Raw genomic sequence first — 7,455 nt, 5'->3', positions numbered from 1 at the left:
TTGTTTGAGCTTGTATGTTTCCCATCCGATGGTGGCTTTGATTTTGTATGATCCTTTCCAATTGGGGATAACTTTTCCTTCCCCTGGGGTCGGGGCTCCGATGTCATTTCGTCGTAGGACGAGGTCGTTGGGTGCGAATTCTCATTTGATGATGCCGTGGTTGTACCTTAAGCTGATTATTTGTTTTAGGGCTAGTTCTCTGACATGGGCTATGCTTCTTTCTTCGTCGATGAGGTCTCGTTCCGTTTCCTCGTCGTTCTCTCCGACCGTTTTCCTGGGGCTTGGGTCCCCTATCTCCACTGGGATGACGGCCTCCACACCGTATGTTAATCGGAAAGGTGTTTTCCTTGTGGTCGTTTGGGGTGTTATTTGGTATGACCATAGGACCGATCCGAGTTTGTCGGCCCATAGTCCTTTGGCTTCATCGAGCCGTTTCTTGAGTCCTTTGACGATTATTTTGTTTGCGGATTCCACCTATCGATTTGTTTGGGGATGTTCTACCGAGCTGAAAGGGTGGGATATACGTAGTCCTTCTAGGAATTTTATGAACTTTTTGTCAGCAAATTGGGTTCCGTTGTCTGAGATAACGATCTCGGGGATCCCGAATATGGTGATGATTTGTCGCCAGAGGAATTTTCGGCATTGGGTTGCCGTGATGGAGGCCAGGGGCTCGGCCTCGATCCACTTAGTGTAATAATCTATGGCGACGATGAGATATCGGAGTTGACCGGGTGTCGTAGGAAAGGGTCCGACAAGGTCGATTCCCCAGGTGCCAAATGGCCGCTCTACCGATATGGTGCTGAGCTGGTGCGGGGCGGCCTGATGGATGTTGGCGTGCCTTTGGCATTTATCGCAGTTTTTTTCTAACTGCATGGAGTCCCGGATAACCATGGGCCAGAAGTAGCCGGCTCGGATGACTTTCTGGGCGAGGGTTTTACCTTCGATGTGGTGGCCATAACAACCTTCATGGATTTCGCGGAGTATGTACTCCGTGTCCTCGGGTTCGACGCATTTGAGAAGGGGTTGTGAGAGTCCGCATTTGTATAGTTGTCCTGCGACAACCGTGTAGTTGGCGGCTTCTCTTTTTGTCCGTTTCTCCTCTTTGGGGTCTTCAGGTAATATTCCATCGAGGAGGTATTGTAGGATGGGGTAGGTCCATGATCCTTGGCTAGAGAGTGTTAGGCAAGCGTTAGCTGTTGTGGATATGGACGGTGATTTAACAACTTCCTGAATTAGCAATTTGTTGCCGTGTCCCGGTTTGGTGCTGGCTAGCTTGGAAAGGAGATCTGCTCTGGTATTTCGTTCTCTGGGAACGTGTCATATGGTAATGTGATTGAACCCTTCTTTCAGTTCGTTCACCTTGGCGAGGTATTGTTGGAGTAAAGGGTTTCGTGTTTGGTAGTCTCCGTTGATTTGGGAGCTGACTACCTGTGAATCAGTGCTTACTTCCAGGACTTTTGCTCCGACGTCCTTGGCTAGGGCTAGGCCTGCCAGGAGAGCCTCATATTCTGCTTGATTGTTAGAAACTGGGAATTCGTATCGTACTACTGTTCGATTACGACCCCGTTTTGGCTTTTGAGTATGACCCCGGCACCTTCGGAGGTGACGTTTGATGAGCCGTTGACGTGCAGCTTCCATGACTCGGGAGTGGTGTTTCCCGGAGTCATTTTGGCAATGAAGTCAGCCATGGCTTGTGCTTTGATTGCGTTTCAGGGTTCAAACTTGATTTGGAATTGGGACAACTCGATGGACCATGCTAGCATTCTTCCTGCTAGGTCGGGCTTTTGTAGTACCTGTTTGACTGCTTGGTCGGTCTGGACTGTCACGGGATGGGCCTGAAAGTATTGTCTTAAGCGCCGGGAGGAGCGCGAAAGCGAGTTTTTCTAGACGTGAGTAGCGGGTCTCTGCGTCTTGTAGGACCTTGCTTATGAAATATATGGGTTTTTGTTCTTTCTGTTTGTTTTCGCGGATGAGTGCTGCTACGAGTGCCTCTTCCGTTATGGAGAGGTATAGTAGAGGGTCTCCCCTGTTTGGGGTTTGGCAAGAACTAGTGGTTCCGCTAGGACTCTTTTGAAGTGTTGGAAGGCTTCTTCGCATTCTGCTTCCCATTTGAAGGGGGCTCCTTTCTTCATCAGTTTGAAGAAGGGGATTGCTTTTTGTGCCGATGCTCCGAGGAAGCGGGATAGCGTTGTGAGCCGGCCAGTGAGCTTTTGGATATCGTTGATGTTTTTTGGGCTTGTCATGTTGAGGATGGCGCGACATTTCTTTGGGTTAGCTTCGACCCCGCGTTGCATGATCATAAAGCCGAGGAATTTTCCTGCCTCCATTTCGAAGGCGCATTTTGTCGGGTTGAGTCGCATTCAATGCTTTCGTAGGGTGTTCATTATGAGTTTGAGGTCGCTGATGAGTTGTTCGCCGTATTCGGTTTTAGCGAGCATGTCATCTATATAGACTTCTAATTTGGTTCCGGACAGATTTTGGAATATCTTATTGACGAGCCTTTGGTAGGTTGCTCCGGCGTTCTTCAGGCTGAAAGGCATGGCCGTGTAGCAGTATGTCTCGTCAGGTGTGATAAACGCTATTTTTTCCTCCTCGGGTCGGTGCATCGGGATTTGATTATAGCCGGAGTATGCGTCCATGAAGCTGAGGTATCGATGGCCGGATGCGGCGTCTACCAATCCATCGATGTTGGGTAGGGGGAAGGCGTCTTTTGGACAAGCTTTGTTAAGGTCCGTATAATCGACGCACATTCGTCATTTCCCGTTGGACTTCTTTACTAGTACGATGTTTGCAAACCATGTCGTGTATGGTAGTTCTCTGATGAAGTTTGCCTCGAGTAGGGCCTTTACTTGTCTCTTGACCTCGACTGCCCGGTCTTGGGACATTTTTCATCTTCTTTGTGCCACGGGTTTGGCTTTGGGATCTACGGCTAGCCGGTGGGACATTAGGTCAGGGTCTATCCCGGGCATGTCGGCTGGTGTGAAAGCGAATATGTCTCTGGTTTGTTTCCAAAATTGAGAAAAGTCTTCTTTGAGGTCGTATGGGAGGTTCCTGTTGATGAAAGTGTATTCGTCTTGGGTTCGCCCTATTTGTAGTTTTTCCTTGTCGCCTTCTGGTTCTGGCATGGGCTGGCCATCTTGTCGGGCGTCCAAGTCGGCTAGGAATATCCCAGCCGCATTGCGAGACTTCTTTCGCAAAGCTAGACTGCTGTTGTTACATTCTGCTGCGACCTCACAGTCTCCGTGGATGGTGGCGATGGAGCCGTCTTCCGCTATGAATTTCATAGGGAGATATATGGTAAAAATGATGGCGGAGAAGTCATTGATTGTTTTTCTTCCGAGGATGACGTTGTAGGCGGTGGAATCTTTTAGGACCACAAATTCGCATAGAATTGTCTTCCTTTGGTTGCCTATCCCTATGGTGAGGGGTAGGGTGATAGAGCCGTCCAGTTTGAGGAAGTTGTCCCCAAGTCCTGTGACGCCATTGCGGTGTGTTTGGAGATTTTCATTGCGAAGCCCGAGCTTGTCGAAGGCTCCTCGGAAGAGGATGTTGGAGTCTGCACCGGTGTCCACCAGTATCCTCCGAACTAGTCCTGTTCCGATTCTTGCCGAGATGACGAAAGGTGCATCTTCGGCCGAGGTGCCGTGCTGGCAGTCCTCGGGTAGGAAGTTTATCGTTTTGTTGGGAGTGGTAGATGGGGCTTGATCTCTGACGGCCAGGACTTTGAGGTCCTTTTTTAATGTCGATTTTGATTTACCTGATATGTCTTTGCCTGTGATAACGTTTAATATTATGGTCGGGTTGTCTTCTAGACTTTCCTTGGGAGGTTATTTTTGTGTTATCGGGTTGCGTCCTTCTCTTTCAGGTGACCTGTCCCTTTCTGCGCGTTTTGGTTCTTTGATGATTTTGGCAAACTCTGGGAGCTTGCCGTCTCTTATGGCTTGTTCGAGGGCATCTTTTAGGTCGAAACAATCTTGTTTCATGTGCCCGTAACCTCGGTGGTAGTTGCAGTAGAGGGTTTTGTTGCCGTCTGTTCTTTCTTTGAGTTGCCGGGCTTTTGGGATGATGCCTCGATCTGCTATCTGGTGGTATATCTCGGTAATGCGGGCCGTTAGGGGTCTGTAATTAGAGAATTTGCCGATCCTAGGTGGTCGGTTTGTGTTTGTTGGTTTGGGGTGTTCCCTTAGGCCTTCTCTGGGTGGGTTGTGCCGAGGAGTCGGGTTGCCGTGTTGGGTGTTGTTGTGTTGTCGTTTGTTGGCGGCGACGACCTGGCTGACCTCTTCGTAATTTATATAATCTTTGGCGACGTTTTGGATCTCTTGCATGGACCATACTAGTTTGGAGGTAAGGTGTTTGCGGAAGTCTTCGTTTATGAGTCCGTTCGTAATTCAGAGACTTGCGACCGAGTCTATGAGCCCGTCGATTGTTAGGCATTCGTCGTTGAATCAGTTGAGATACTTTCTTGTAGATTCGTTGTGTCTTTGTGTGATTCCTAATAGGCTGATGGGGTGTTTGGCCTTGGTGATTCTGGTGGTGAATTGGGCCATGAACCTCCGTGATATGTCGTGAAAGCCGGTTATGGATTCGTTTGGGAGGGCATTGAACTATTTGATTGCTGGGCCAGACAGGGTCACCGGGAAGGCTCTATATTGGACGGCGTCGGTGGTGCCTTCTAGGTTCATTCTGGCTTCGAATGCTGTTAAGTGTTCTTGGGGGTCTTTGGTTCCGTCGTATTTCATGTCTGTGGGTTTATCAAATCCTTTGGGGAGCTTTGCTTTTAAAATTTTTTCTGTGAAGGGGATGGCTCCCATTATCACATGGTCATTTCTTATGCGTTTGTTTTCTCGGTATCGTCGGTCGTCGTCCGTGTGAGCGGGATCGCGAGATATGCTGCGGTCGTATCTTTTGCTGTGTCTTTGTTCTGGAGATCTGTTACGTGAGGTGCTTCTATCATGCCTCTTGGCGTGTCGCCGTTTTGGCGATCTGCCGTAGCGGGACCTGGATCTGGAGGTTACATGACTTCTGTGTTTGGCGTTGTGCCTTTTTTTGTTGGCAACCCGACCTTCAAGTTCCTGTACCCTGTGGCAGAGTTCTCGGATTATTTGTGCTAACTTGTCTTCCGGATTCTCGGGATTTCGAGTTTTGGCGGGGTTGTTTTCTTTGTTATGGACGGTGCTTGCTATCCTCCCTTGGAGTATGGCTTCTTGATGTGCAGGGGTAGGATTCCGTGTTCAGGAGTTATCTTGGTGGCTTATGGAATGCTCTTCATGTTCATCCGCCATTCCGAGTTTAACCAGCGAAAGTTTCCCACAGACGGCGCCAATGTACTGGATATCTCCGGTACGGGTTGAGAGATGGATCGGGAACTTGCGAATCGAGGTGGATGCCGGATTACTTGACTGGAGCGATGAGGGGGGAGGTACCTGCAAAGACACTCCGACGCTCAAGTCAGAATGGATCTAAGAGGTAGAAGGTGTGAGGAATGAATGAATACCTGGGGGGACCTGGGTCTTCTATTTATAGGTGATGGTAGCTATCTTATCTTATCTTGTCTGCCTAAGATAAGGAAGACATTTAATTCGAAAGTCGGTTAGGAATTCTAGAGGGCCGACTTTTGGACCTTCTAGGAGAGCGAGGCGGGTTGGACCCGGGCAGCCGGGTTTGGGTTCAATCCCGGGTCATAGATCCGTGGGCCGAATCCGTAACAGATGTATTATTACCATAAAATGACATAAACGAAACAATATATTACAAAATCAAGAGTTTATTTGTCTAAAAAATAAAAATAATAGCTTAGTTGGTATTCTCATTTTATTTTTGGTCTAAAACGTTTTTCTATGCACAACGGATAAATAAATAAATAAATAATTTTTTTGTTAGTATTAAAATTAATAATTAATTTAAAAAAATATTTTTCAATTCATTTTCTTTTTATGGGCTAACAAAATGCATTTTCAGCCCATAATAAATTGACTGACTCACTCCTTTGAAGCCATACATGCACATTACGCCAATTTATCGGACTAAGGATAACGACGACATACTTACCTCTACAAAATCTGTAACATCATGCTGCAATTGCAACTTTTCCATGCAGATCTTTTTGTGTATATCCACATAATGTATATTTTCTTATATCTGAATCAATAACTTCTTTTATATTAAATATAAATATCAATGACTCTAAATCATGGCATTTTAAACTTTCAAAAAAGAATAGGGTATAACAACTACCAAATCTTTTTATAATATTTATAATATTTAAAAAAAATCAAATATTTTTATAAAGAGACAAACATATTTTTAATTATTTTTTATTTATTTTTCACAATTTTATATTAATAATTTTTATTTTTTCTAAAATTTTAATAATTTTTATTATTTATTATTTACTTTTTATTTTTGTGATTTTTGTCTTTTTTTATTGGGTAAAAATCGTACAAATATAAAAATAAATAAAAATAATTAATTAATTAATAAAAATTATTAAAAATTTAAGAGAAATAAAAATTATCAACATAAAGATTATAAAAAATAAATTAAAAATAATTAACGATATATTTATCTCTTTATAAAAAAAAATTATTCTTCTTCTTAAATATTATAAAAAGATTTAGTCCTTTTTAATAATTTTAATATTAAAAATTCTTTTTAATAATAAAATTTTTTTAACGTCCTTTAGAATAATTTTTTTTTTTATTTTTGTCATATGTCAAATTCTACTTTAACATACTCACCCACAGTACCAAAAATAATATTCTTTAATTATATTTTTTCATATGTACTTATTGCTTTCTTTAATTTGCATTCTAAATAAATTCTCAACCCACTTCCATTAACTCCAAAAAAAATTCTAAGCACCTATCCCAAATTGAATCATTCCAAAAAAATAAACAGCTTGGTCCCATGGCCCATCCCATACAAACCCAATCATTTGGTAAGACCCCTACTATACACTTTATCACATGGATTATCACACTATTTCTATCTCTCGTGTCTTTTAATCTTAACCCATTTAAATATTTTACAATATGTCTTAATGGATGAAATGACCAACGTACTAAACTATTATATCTTTATATTATAGTTATCAGAATCGAACCGATTATTAATCCGGTCATATGATCGGGTCACCGAATTACTGATTTAATCAGTGAGTTATTAATTTACCCGGTTAATACAGTTATAATTAAAAAAATATAAAATTATATAAATAAAATTAAAATAATGTCTTAAAACTTAAAATGCAAGTTTTTATAAACACTAATAATCTAATATCAAGTCTTAAACATAATTAATAATCTAAAAAATAGATAATAAACTAGTCTTTAGTACAAAATATGTTCTCAATTTAAATCTACAAGAGCAAGTAAAAGATAACATAATCACTGATGCTGGCATTTTTGATGGAGTTTGAGATGAAGACATTTTAAAATTCTAGCAAAAGAAACCAAA

This window comes from Arachis stenosperma, chromosome 5, assembly GCF_014773155.1.
Source record: "Arachis stenosperma cultivar V10309 chromosome 5, arast.V10309.gnm1.PFL2, whole genome shotgun sequence".
NCBI lineage: Eukaryota > Viridiplantae > Streptophyta > Magnoliopsida > Fabales > Fabaceae > Arachis > Arachis stenosperma.
This window is presented reverse-complemented; position numbering follows the sequence as displayed.